Source organism: Somniosus microcephalus, chromosome 6 (assembly GCF_052327205.1).
Source record: "Somniosus microcephalus isolate GS21.2 chromosome 6, FLI_Smic_1.0, whole genome shotgun sequence".
Lineage (NCBI taxonomy): Eukaryota > Metazoa > Chordata > Chondrichthyes > Squaliformes > Somniosidae > Somniosus > Somniosus microcephalus.
The window spans coordinates 99,452,577-99,466,530 of NC_140992.1; the positions used below are offsets into that span (position 1 = coordinate 99,452,577).

The 13,954-nt window shown below is 51.3% G+C and overlaps 1 long non-coding RNA gene across 1 annotated transcript in view; it reads left to right on the forward strand.

The window, feature by feature from the left end:
* LOC147115949 (uncharacterized) overlaps nt 1–13,954 on the forward strand; it is a 124,651-nt gene that overhangs the window by 92,333 nt on the left and 18,364 nt on the right. The window lies entirely within an intron of this gene.

The following is a 13,954-nucleotide window of genomic DNA, read 5'->3' on the forward strand; positions in this document are numbered from 1 at the left end:
TATATTGTGAATAGCTGGGGTCCAAGGACCGATCCCTGCGGTACCCCACTAGTCACTGCCTGCCACTCGGAAAAAGAGCCGTTTATTCCAACTCTTTGCTTTCTGTCTGCCAATCAGTTCTCTATCCAAGTCAATACCTTGCCCCCAATCCCATGTGCCTTAATTTTACACGCTAATCTCTTATGCGGGACCTTATCGAAAGCCTTTTGAAAATCCAAATACACCACATCCACTGGTTCTCCCTTATCTATTTTACCAGTTACATCCTCAAAAAATTGACTTTGTCCGATCCGGTCACTTTTTTCCAAGTGCTCTGCTATTACATCCTTTATAATGGACTCTAGCATTTTTCCCACTACCGATGTCAGGCTTACCGGTCTGTAATTCCCCGTTTTCTCTCTACCACCCTTTTTGAACAGTGGGGTAACATTAGCTACCCGCCAATCCATGGGTACTGTTCCAGAGTCTATCGAATTTTGGAAGATGACCAGCAATGCATCAGGCCCTGGGGATTTATCAACCCTCAATCCCATCAATTTCCCTAACACCATTTCCCTACAAATACTGATTTCTATCAGTTCCTCCCTTTCATTAGACCCTATGTTCCCCGACATCTTTGGGAGGTTATTTGTGTCCTCCTTTGTGAAGACAGAACCAAAATATGCATTTAGTTGGTCTGCCATTTCTTTGTTCCCCATTATAAATTCCCCTGATTCTGACTGCAAGGGACCTACGCTTGACTTCACCAATCTTTTTCTCTTCACATATCTATAAAAGCTTTTACAGTCAGTTTTTATGTTCCCTGCAAGCTTACTCTCATACTCTATTTTCCCCCTCTTAATGAATCCCTTTGTCCTCCTTTGTTGGATCCTAAACTGCTCCCAATCCTCAGGTTTACTGCTTTTTCTGGCCAATTTATATGTCCTCTCCTTGGATCTTATGCTATCCCTGTGGTAAACCACTGTTGTTAGTATTGTTGTTCACTGTTAGTACTGTTGTTCACTCTTGCATATTGTTGTACTTGTCTGTGCATGCCTCAGCTGACTCCGCCCCTGGCTCCACCCTCATGGCTGGGTATAAAGGTCGCTGCTCAGAAGCCTCCAGCCCTTTTGGATACCAGGCAACCACAAGAGGCATGCTCTGTTCTTTGGTAATAAAAGCCTGTTTATTACTTTCTCAATCTCCAGTCTTTTGTAGCAATTGATAGTGCATCAATTTTATTACCAAAGTTAAATGTTGGCTGCGGATGCTGATCAACCGATGGCGCAAAACGCTGAGCAGCAGGCGCTGCTGCGAGCCCTCAGACCAACATGCCTGGACCTAGACCCCCAAGAAGCGGGTTCGTCGACTAAATTCGCACAATGGCTGCGTTGCTTTGAGGCGTATCTGGAAGCCTCGACCGTGACTCTTGATGAAAATAAACTGAAAATCCTGGCCTCGAAGGTGAGCCACCAAGTCTATACTTTAATCCAAGATGCGACGACCTACGCGGCGGCTATCGACCTACTGAAAGGGCAGTATGCACGCCCGGTTAACACGGTCTATGCCAGGCACCTTTTAAGATCTCGCAGACAGCAGCCCGGGGAATCGGTGGAAGCCTTCCTACGGGCACTGCGGGTACTCGGACGCGGCTGCGACTGCAAGGAAGTATCGGCCGCGGCACATGCGGAGGGATTGATACGAGACGCTTTCGTTGCGGGTCTAAGGCCCGACTACTCCCGGCAGAGGCTGCTGGAGAAGGGTGAAATAGACCTGACAAAGGCAGTGTCCCTCGCGCTCTCGCTCGACGCGGCCCACAGAAATATGGACGCTTTCTCCCCTCATCGCCCCGCGCCGTGGACGCCGCAATCTTGGGCCATGGGACCGCCACCTCCGACTGCTGCAGCGATGTCCAAGGCACAAAAATGCTATTTTTGTGGCCAAGCTAAACACCCTAGAGCACGCTGCCCCGCGAAGAATGCTACCTGCTCCGGCTGCGGGAAGAAAGGTCACTACGTTAGCGCCTGCAAAGGGAAGACCGCTAACGCCAGCAGCGCTGCGTGCGAACCGTGGGCGCAGCCATCTTGTCCGCCATCTTGGGCTCCCCCAGCCGCGTGGGGATCGGGACCGTGGGCGCCGCCATTTTGTCCGCCATCTTGGACGCCTCCGACTTCAACCACGGGGGAGCCGGACTCAACCACCGCCTCATCTGACGACCACATCGACTCGCTCGACCATACGCTGGCCTCCGTGACGCTGGACCAATCTCTCCCTCATCAACTGTCCAGGTCCATGATGGATATTACGGTAAACGGCCGCGCCACTACCTGCCTTTTTGACAGCGGGAGCACGGAGAGCTTTATCCACCCCGACACGGTGCGCAGTTACTCTCTCCCGGTCCTGCCGACGCGCCATCGGATCTCTTTGGCTTCCAAAGCCCAGTCAGCGGACGTCGGTGGCTACTGTGTAGTGACCCTTTCAGTAAGGGGCACAGAATACAAAAATTTTAAACTTCTGGTCCTGCCCCATCTCTGCGCTGCCGTTCTACTGGGGTTGGATTTTCAGTGCCACCTTAAGAGTGTCACATTAGCGTATGACGGACCCCTCCCCCCACTCACAGTCTGCAGCCAGCAGCTTTTAAATCGCCCGCCGTGCACCATTTGCAGCCTCTCCACCCTTAAAGTCCCCCCCCCCTCCTTGTTCGCTAACCTCACCCGCGACTGTAAGCCCATCGCTACCAAAAGCAGGCGTTACAGTGTTGGGGATAGGAGCTTCATTAAATCCGAGGTAGCGAGACTCCTGAAGGAAGGGATTATTGAAAGTAGCACCAGCCCATGGCGAGCACAAGTGGTGGTAGTGAAGACTGGCGAAAAACAGCGCCTAGTTATTGACTACAGCCAGACGATCAATCGCTACACCCAACTAGATGCATACCCACTCCCCCGCATATCTGACATGGTCAATCAGATAGCACAATACCGGGTGTTCTCGACGATTGATCTGAAGTCGGCATACCACCAGCTCCCCATCAGGGCTGAGGACCGCCAGTACACAGCTTTTGAAGCTGACGGTCGGCTCTATCACTTTCTCAGAGTTCCCTTCGGCGTCACCAACGGAGTTTCTGTCTTCCAACGGGAGATGGACCGGATGGTTGACCAGAACGCGCTCCAGGCCACTTTCCCATATCTAGACAACGTCACCATCTGCGGCCACGACCAGCAGGACCACGATGTTAATCTAGAGAAATTCCTCCGGACGGCCCAGCGGCTGAATCTCACATACAACAAAGACAAATGTATGTTTCGTACTACGCGCCTCGCTATTCTTGGCTGCGTAGTGGAGAACGGAGTCATCGGCCCAGACCCCGATAGAATGCGCCCCCTTATGGAGCTCCCCCTCCCCCACTGCCAGAAAGCACTGAAGAGATGCCTGGGGTTTTTCTCTTACTATGCTCAGTGGGTGCCCAACTATGCGGATAAAGCCCGACCCCTCATCAAGTCCGCCTCCTTCCCCCTGACAGCAGAGGCCTGTGCAGCCTTCACTCTCATAAAAGGAGACATTGCGAAGGCCACAATGCACGCTGTGGATGAGTCCCTTCCTTTTCAAGTGGAGAGCGACGCATCCGACTTTGCCCTAGCTGCAACCCTTAACCAGGCGGGGAGACCCGTGGCCTTTTTCTCAAGGACCCTCCAGGGCCCCGAGATTCGACACTCCTCTGTCGAAAAGGAGGCCCAGGCCATTGTGGAAGCCGTGCGACATTGGCGGCATTACCTGGCCGGAAAACGATTTACCCTGCTCACTGACCAGCGTTCAGTGGCTTTTATGTTTCATAATAAGCAGCGGGGCAAAATCAAGAATGACAAGATCTTAAGGTGGAGAATCGAACTCTCCACCTACAATTACGATATCTTGTACCGGCCCGGGAAACTCAATGAGCCCCCAGATGCCCTATCACGTGGTACGTGCGCCAACGCGCAGGTTGATAGGCTACAGACCCTCCACAATGACCTCTGCCACCCGGGGGTCACCAGGTTCTTCCATTTTATCAAATCCCGTAACCTGCCCTACTCCATCGAGGAGGTCAGGACCATGACCAGGAACTGCCAGATCTGTGCCGAGTGCAAGCCGCATTTTTATAGGCCAGACAGAGCAAGCCTGATCAAAGCCACGCGCCCCTTCGAGCGGCTGAGCATCGATTTTAAAGGGCCCCTCCCCTCCTCTGACCGCAATGTGTACTTCCTCAATATAATTGATGAGTACTCCCGTTTCCCGTTTGCCATCCCTTGCTCGGACATGACCAGTACCACGGTCATTAAATGTCTGAATGACCTCTTCGCCTTGTTCGGTTTCCCTAGCTATATCCATAGCGACAGGGGCTCATCTTTTATGAGCGACGAACTTCGGCAGTACCTGCTCGCGAGAGGCATTGCTACAAGCAGGACCACCAGCTACAACCCCCGGGGTAACGGCCAGGTGGAAAGGGAGAATGCGACAGTCTGGAAGGCAGTCCTTTTAAACTTAAAATCTAAGGGCCTTCCGACCTCCCGCTGGCAGGAGGTCCTCCCTGCGGCGCTCCATTCCATTCGGTCGCTGCTCTGTACACCCACCAATGCCACTCCTCACGAGAGAATGTTCTCCTTCCCCAGGAAGTCCACGTCGGGGATTTCGCTACCAACATGGCTGACTTCTCCAGGTCCCGTCCTACTGCGGAAGCACGTGAGGACCCATAAGGCGGACCCCCTGGTCGAGAGGGTGAGCCTCCTCCACGCCAACCCGCAGTATGCTTACGTGGTGTACCCGGACGGGCGGGAGGACACAGTCTCCATTCGAGACCTCGCACCTGCAGGTGCTCCTGAAACACCCTCTTCGCCACCCACCGCTACTCCTGCCTACCCCCAGGACACAGTCCCCGCACGAGACCTCGCACCTTCGGGTGCCTCTGAGAGACCACCATTGCTACCTCCCATTACCCATGCTCTGACCCCTGTAGACGGCATGCAGCAGCCCCAGGGTCCGCCACCTGCTACACCTCCTCTGAACGAGACACCGGGTTCACCATTGGATGCTGCACCATCACCGCCGCTGCTGCGACGCTCAGGACGGCTTACAAGGCCTCCTGATAGACTTCAGTACACGAATTTTTAGTGCACTTCACCCCGCCGGACTCAATTCTAAACAAGGGGTGAATGTGGTAAACCACTGTTGTTAGTATTGTTGTTCACTGTTAGTACTGTTGTTCACTCTTGCATATTGTTGTACTTGTCTGTGCATGCCTCAGCTGACTCCGCCCCTGGCTCCACCCTCATGGCTGGGTATAAAGGTCGCTGCTCAGAAGCCTCCAGCCCTTTTGGATACCAGGCAACCACAAGAGGCATGCTCTGTTCTTTGGTAATAAAAGCCTGTTTATTACTTTCTCAATCTCCAGTCTTTTGTAGCAATTGATAGTGCATCAATCCCTAATTTCCCTTGTTAGCCACGGTTGAGTCACCTTTTTTGTTTTATTTTTATGCCAAACTGGGATGAACAAATTCTGCAGTTCATCCATGCGATCTTTGAATGTTTGCCATTGCCCAACCACCGTCAACCCTTTGAGTGACATTCCCCAATCAATCCTACCCAACTCGCACCTCATACCATCGTAGTATCCTTTATTTAAATTCAGGCACCTAGTCTCTGAGTCAACTATTTCACTCTCCATCTTAATGAAGAATTCTATCATATTATGATCGCTCCGACCCAGGGGGCCTCACACAACAAGCTTGCTAATTAATCTTTTCTCATTACATAATACCCAGTCTAAGATGGCCTGATCTCTAGTTGGTTCCACGACATATTGGTCCAGGAAACCATCCCGTTTACACTCCAGGAATTCCTCCTCCACAGTATTGTTACTTATTTGGTTAGCCCAATCTATATGTAGATTAAAGTCACCCATGATAACTGCTGTGCCCTTATTGCACGCTTCTCTAATTTCCCGTTTAATGCCATCCCCGACCTCTGCATTACTGTTTGGAGGTCTATATACCACTCTCACTAACATTTGCTGCCCCTTGGTGTTTCTCAGTTCTACCCATACAGATTCCACATCATCAGGGCTAATATCCTTCCTTTCAATTGTGTTCATCCCCTCTTTAACCAGCAATGCTACCCCACCTCCTTTTCCTTTCTGCCTATCTTTCCTGAATATTGAATACCCCTGGATGTTTAGTTCCCAGCCTTGGCCACCCTGGAGCCATGTTTCCGTAATCCCAATCGTATCATATTCGTTTACCTCTATTTGCGCAGCTAATTCATCCACCTTATTATGAATGCTCCTCGCATTAAGACACAAAGCCTTCAGGCTTGTTTTTTTAATGCTCTTAGATCTTTTAGAATTATTATTTACTGTGGCCATGTTTGATTTAAACCCTTGATTTCTCTGGCTGCCACTTTTGCTTTTCTCCTTCCTGTCTTTTGCTTTTATCCTTGTTTCCCTTTCCTCTGTTTCCCCGCTCAGGCTCCCAACCCCCTGCCATTTTAGTGTAAACCCTCCCCCAGAGCACTAGCAAACACTCCCCCTAGGACATCGGTCCCGGCCCTGCCCAGGTGCAAACCGTTCGGTTTGAACTGGTCCCACCTCCCCCAGAACCGGTTCCAATGTCCCAGGAATTTGAATCCCTCCCCTGGCACCATTCCTCTAGCCACGTATTCATCTGAAATATCCTTCTATTTCTATCTGAGTAGCACGTGGCACTGGTAGCAATCCTGTGATTACTACCTTTGAGGTCCTGTTTTTAAATTTACCTCCTAACTCCCTATATTCAGCTTTTGGGACCTCATCCTGTTTTTTTACCTATATCGTTGGTACCTATATGCACCACGACAACTGGCTGTTCACCCTCCCCCTCCAGAATGCCCTGCAGCCACTCCGAGACATCCTTGACCCTTGCACCAGGGAGGCAACACACCATCCTGGAGTCTCGTTTGCGGCCGCAGAAACGCCTATCTATTCCCCTTACAATAGGATCCCCTATTACTATAGCTCTGCCCCTCTTTTTCCTCCCGTCCTGTGCAGCAGAGCCACCCCTTATGCCAGGAAGCTGGCTGCTGCCTTCCCCTGGTAAGCCATCCCCCCCATCAGTATCCAAAGCGGTATATCTGTTTGAGAGGGGGATGGCCACAGGGGACCCCTGCACTACCTGCCTGTGCCTAGTACTCTGTCTGTTGGTCACCCATTCCCTTTCTGCCTGTGCCACCTTTACCTGTGGTGTGACCAACTGATTAAACGTGCTATTCACGATGTCCTCAGCATCGCGAATGGTCCAGTATGTATCCAATTGCTGCTCCAGCACCGCAATGCAGTCTGCCAGTAGCTGCAGCTGGACACACTTCCTGTACACAGTTGTCAGGGACACAGATATTGTCCCTGAGTTCCCACGTAGCACAGGAGGAGCATACCACGGCACCGGGCTGTCCTGCCATGACTTACCCTTTAATTAATTGAAATTTAATTAAATCAAATCAATCCCACCAATTACACTACAGATAAATGATATATTTTAGGGCCCTGGTTTACCAACAGTCCCCGCTACACCACAGAGACCCTAGAAACTATAAACCACAGAGTTAGAGTTTAAAAAAGAAAGAAATATTCACCAACCAATCACTTACCTGCTTTCTGGTGACGTCACACTTTGATTACTTTTTACTTCTCTCCCTCTCTGAGATTGGAGACTGGAGATTGGTAAGCCTACCTGAGTCTCTGGGGCCTTCTATAGCATAGCCGCTCGCGTTTCCCGCCCCCACCGCTGCCGCTGACGCTGTGAGGCCTACCTGAGTCTCTGGGGCCTTTGATAGCCTCGCCGCTCATGTTTCCCGCCGCCGCCGCCTCTGCTGCTGACGCTGTGAGGCCTACCTGGTCTCTGGGAGCCTTTTAAAGCCTCGCCGCTCGCGTTGCCCGCCGCCGCTGCCGCTGATGCTGTGTGGCCTACCTGGTCTCTGGGAGCCTTTTAAAGCCTTGCCGCTCGCGTTTCTCGCCGCCGCCGCTACCGCTGGTGCTGTGAGGCCTACCTGGTCTCTGGGAGCCTTTTAAAGCCTCGCCGCTCGCGTTTCCCGCCGCCGCCGCTGCCGCTGACACTGTGAGACCTACCTGGTCTCTGGGAGCATTTTAAAGCCTCGCCGCTCGCGTTTCCCGCTGCCGTCGCTGCCGCTGACGCTGTGAGGCCTACCTTGTCTCTGGGAGCCTTTTAAAGCCTCGCCGCTCGCGTTTCCCGCCGCCGCTGCCACTGATGCTGTGTGGCCTACCTGGTCTCTGGGAGCCTTTTAAAGCCTTGCCGCTCGCGTTTCTCGCCGCCGCCGCTGCCGCTGGTGCTGTGAGGCCTACCTGGTCTCTGGGAGCCTTTTAAAGCCTCGCTGCTCGCGTTTCCCACCGCCGTTGCTGCCGCTGACACTGTGAAGCCTACCTGGTCTCTGGGAGCCTTTTAAAGCCTCGCCGCTCGTGTTACCGCTGCCGCCGCTGCCGCTGACGCTGTGAGGCCTACCTGGTCTCTGGGAGCCTTTTAAAGCCTTGCCGCTCGCCTTTCCCGCCGCCGCCGCTGCCGCTGACCCTTGCGACTATTTGTGCAGAATTTTCCTCTTACACGTGCTCCTACATGGTGCCTCCCCTGTGGCTTCAGCAGATGTGGAGGCCCCTTGCTCACTTTGCTGCTGCTCCTGTCTCGACACCTTTTGCGGCGTTCTCTGTGGTTGCGAGCCTGTGAGGGCTCGTCAACAGTCTGCTGCTCCTGTGGCTGTGCGGGGGTTGAGGCACCTATCTCCCTTGGGTGTGGACTCCGGTGGGGCTCTGACCGAGGGCTCTGCAGTGGCATGGAAGTGTGAGCACTTGGAGAGGAGCCCCCACTTCCTTGAGGTCTGTCACCAACCTCCCTCTCATGGGTCAGGTACCTCTCAGTGCCTGCAAGTGGCTGGAGGACTCCGGCGGGGCTCTGACTGAGGGCTCTGCAGTGGCATGGAAGTGTGAGCGCTTGGAGAGGAGCCCCCACTTCCTTGAGGTCTGCCACCAACCTCCCTCTCATGGGTCAGGTCCCTCTCAGTGCCTGCAAGTGGTTGGAGAACACCTTGCTGCACATCAGGGGGGCCATGGGGACCTGTATCTGCAATGGCAGTCCTACTCAGAAGGACTTACATGAAGGTCTGGTTTCTCTGTTCAATAGATGCCCATCGCTCAAGAGATGTCATTCTATTCTGAACAATGACCATGTTTTCCACACCCTGGCGATTAAGCTCCTCCATGGCCATAGCCATCCTCTCCTCTACCGTAGCCATCCTCTCCTCTACGGTAGCCATCCTTTCCATGGAGGTAGCCATCCTTTCCATGGTGATGCGTTCATGCGCCAATGACTCCACAAAGGCTCTGGTCATGTTCGCTATGCTCTCCTCCATTCGCTCCACACTTGTAGTGACCCTAGAGACAAAACCTGCCAGAGACTCCTGCATTTGTGCCTGGAGTTCCATCACCGCTGATCTCATGGATGGACCCAGAGGCAGAGGGTCGACATGCTGCTGAGCCGAGCTGGCAGACTCCTGTGCCCTCTGACTAGGACTCTCTACTGCTGTCCCTGTTTCCACAATCTGCTGATGCTCAATTGTGAGCTGTGATACACCAGGTGACAACACTACTCTATGTCCCGAAGGTCCCACCGAGGTGTGAGTGTCTGCGCTGGTGCTGGGTGCGCAGATTTCTGGTGATGCTGCGCCCTCAGATGTTGCAGTTTCCTCTGAGGAGTCTGGCCGCTCAGCCTTTCCTTCCTGGCTAGGGGGGACGGATGCTTGTGATGGTCCTGTGTGGGAGTAAAGGAAAGAGGCAGAGATGTGATGCCAAGGCTACAGGCACATTGCTTTTTGCAGATGCTCATAATTCCTTCTGTTAGAGCTTCACAATCATTATCAGCAACTCATGCAATTTCAAAGAGAGAGATGGGAAACTTTTCTGTCACCAGCTTGCTGTGTTGCACCCGTCTGTCCATCCCCCACATGCGCATCATCCTTGATTCTCACTATTTCGAGTACCGCCTCCTCCCAGGGGGTCAGGTGGGCTATTCAGGCTGTCCCTCCTCCTGTCCTCGCTCGCTCTGTTGTTGTGATCTCTCTTTTCCTGCAATGAGAGAGACAACTGGAGGTTGAGTGAGAATGAAGGAGTGAGTGTAGAGATTGCATAGCATAGATACTTAGAAGGAGACAAAGATAGAGTGAGGTGGCAAGACCAAGGGCCCTCCCTGTGTGTTGTCAGTTGTTTTCATCGCATCACAGTGATAGGGAGTGTGAGGGCTGCATAGTCGAATAGTTATGTGAATGTGAGCATAGAGAGAGAGGGAATGGGTAAGGGTGCATGGATGTCAGTGTCAAGTGGGATGTGGAGGAAGAGATTGCTAAAGCTGAGTGCTTGTGAGGAAAGGCAATGGGGATCAGTTTGAGCGTGATGGGAAATTCATACTCACTTTTCCAGTGCGCTGAAGGTCATGAAATATTTTCCGGCTCTGAATCCAGGTTCGTCGTGTGACTCCCAAGGAGTTGACCTCCTCAGCCACCTGCAACCACACTGCCTTAATCTGCTTGGGATGCCTCTTCCTCCCTGAGGAAGGGAAGAGTGTTAGATCCGTGATTCTGAGAGTATGATGTTTTTCAATAACCACACGGATGCTGTAACTTAACAATCAACAGGTATTTACTGGAGTAGGGTAGTCTCAAGACTGGGGTACAGAGGAATGCTCGAGGCTTATATACAGGTGTGGTCACTGCTGGTACTACAGTATACAGGAGCTGTAAAAGAAGTTCTCTCTTAAAGGTACATACACTACAATTCCTCCCCTTTTAGATTAGCAGTACCCATAATATTCAAATAACAATTAACACTTTAACATGTACATTAACAACAATAGTCCATTTATAGATTCAGTCTTTGGGGCGGCTTCCTGATCCTTTTGGGATAGCGCCTTTCCTGAGGTTCTTGTTCTTGGTGCGGAGGCGATTCTGGTCCCTTTTCATCGGTTAGTTCATCGGGTTCCACTGCTACTGGTTCGGAGGTAGATGCTACCGGTATGTCGGGTTCATCCCCAGGTACGCGAGTCATGGGGTTGACTCGTTCCTGTGACGCTACGATCTGAGGAGGACATAAAAAACCTGCAAGGGGACATAGACAGGCTAAGTAAATGGGCAGAGATTTGGCAGCTGGAATACAATACTGGAAAGTGTGAGGTTATGCACTTTGGCAGGAAAAATCGTAGAGCAATTTATTATCTTAATGGCAAGAAACTGGAAAGTACTGAAGTACAAAGGGATCTGGGTGTCCTGGTGCACGAAACTCAAAAGGTTAGTATGCAGGTGCAGCAAGTGATTAAGAAGGCCAATGGAATGTTGGCTTTCATTGCTAGGGGGATAGAATATAAAAATAGGGAGGTATTGCTTCAGTTGTACAAGGTATTGGTGAGACCGCACCTGGAATACTGCATACAGTTTTGGTGTCCATACTTAAGAAAAGACATACTTGCTCTCGAGTCAGTACAAAGAAGGTTCACTCGGTTAATCCCGGGGATGAGGGGATGGACATATGAGGAGAGGTTGAGTAGATTGGGACTCTACTCATTGGAGTTCAGAAGAACGAGAGGCGATCTTATTGAAACATATAAGATTGTGAAGGGGTTGGATCGGGTGGATGCAGGGAGGATGTTCCAGATGATGGGTGAAACTAGAACTAGGGGGCATAGTCTTAGAATAAGGGGCTGCTCTTTCAAAACTGAGATGAGGAGGAACTACTTCACTCAGAGGGTGGTAGGTCCATGGAATATGCTGCCCCAAAAAGCTGTCGAAGCTACTTCATTACATAAATTTAAAACAGAAATAGACAGTTTCCTAGAAGAAAAGGGAATTAAGGGTTACGGGGAGCGGGCAGGAATTTGGACGAGTCTAGGTTCGGATCGGTCATGGCCCTGTGGGTAGCGGAGCGGGCCCAGGGGCCGTGTAGCCTGATCCTGCTCCTGTTTCGTGTGTCTAATTCTGTTAGATTCAGGAGATAGTCCTGTCATAGTGGATTGGCGGTTAGGATCAGATCAGCCATGATCTTATTGAATGGCGGAGCAGGCTCGAGGGGCCAATTGGCCTACTCCTGCTCCTATTTCTTATGTTCTTATGTTCTTATGATCGACGTGGCGTCTCACAATGTTCTCCCCGACATCCACTGTGTACATTAATGGCCCCTGACTTGTGCATATCGTTCCGGGTTGCCATTTCTCTGTTCGATAGTCACGGGCCAAGACTGGTTGCCCTACAGTGAAGCTACTTGTCGGCTTCTCGTTGATGTGCTGGAATTGTTTATCCTCAACATTTCTTCGCACATTTGGTCTGAGCAAGTCCAGACGAGATCTCAACCTTCGGTTAAAGAACATCATGGCCGGGGTCTGGTTGGTAACTGCATGTGTCGCGTTTCGGTAGGCTAATAAGAAATTGTCCACCTTATGCTGTAGTGGAATTTCATCGTCGCACATGGCCTTTATCGTCTTCTTAAAGGTTTGTATGAACCTCTCAGCCAATCCATTGGTGGCTGGATGATACGGGGTGGATGTGTAATGCCTTATCCCATTCCTTCTCATAAATTTTCGAAACTCTTCGGACACAAACTATGGTCCATTATCAGAGCAAATCTGCTCTGGCAACCCGTTTCTGGCAAATATGGTCCGTAGGACTGCAATCGTTTTCTCTGTAGTGGTTGAGGACATTTTTTCACCTCAGGCCACTTTGAATGAGCATCCACTACTATTAAGAACATGGAGTCCATGAATGGACCAGCGAAATCAAGATGCACCCGTTGCCATGGAGAGGAGGGCCACGCCCATGGGTGTAGAGGGGCATGTGGTGGTGCATTTTGGACCTTCTGGCATCCTGAGCAGCTCTTGGTTAGGTCTTCGATTTGTTGATCGATTCCCGGCCACCACACATAAGCCCTAGCAAGGCTTTTCATTTTCACTCCCCCCAGATGACCTTCATGTAGCTCATTTAGCACTCTCTCCCTTAACTTGGGTGGAATCACCACTCTGGATCCACACATCACTGTCCCCCTGGCATACTGACAGCTGTTCTCTTCTGGATGAGAATGCTGGCAACAGTGAGTCGCCATGTGTTGGCCATCCCCTCACCGTCAATTCATATACCCGTGACAGCGTCGGATCATTGCGGGTCTCCTTCTCTATATCCGCGTTCGTTACTGGCAATCGTTCAATTATTGACGAATAAAATATCCTGATAGGATCCACTGCTGGTGCTTCCTCCACAGTAGGCAGTGGCAGGCGTGATAGCCCATCAGCGTTCCCATGCTGTCTCGTGCCTTTATATTCTATTTCATATTGATTCGCCCCTAGAAACAGGGACCATCTTTGTAACCATTGTGCAGTCATCACTGGAACGCCCTTCTTAGGATTAAAGATGGAGACAAGTGGTTGGTGGTCAGTCAGCAAGGTGAACTTCTGCCCATGCAGATAGTGGTTGAATTTTTTTACTCCCCATACTAGGCTGAGGGCCTCCCTGTCAATCTGGGCATAGTTGCGCTCGGCTGAGGTTAGTGACCGAGACGCAAAGGCTACTGGCCTCTCCAACCCGTCTGGGAATTTGTGCGACAGCACCGCTCCAATGCCGTAGGGTGATGCATCACATGCCAAACGAATTGGTAGTGCTGGGTTGAAATGGGCCAACACCTCTTTTGATGTGATCAATTCTTTACACTTCTGGAAAGCTCGTCTACGTTCATCGTCCCACTTCCATGGTACCCCTGTTTGCAGTAGGGTGTTCAGCGGGTGTAATACCGTAGACAAATTTGGTAAGAACTTGTGGTAATAGTTTACCAGCCCGAGGAACGACCTCAGTTGTGCCACATTTTCCGGTGCTGGAGCCTTGACTACTGCCTTTATCTTGTCAGGGGACTTATGTAACCCCTCTTCATCGATGACGT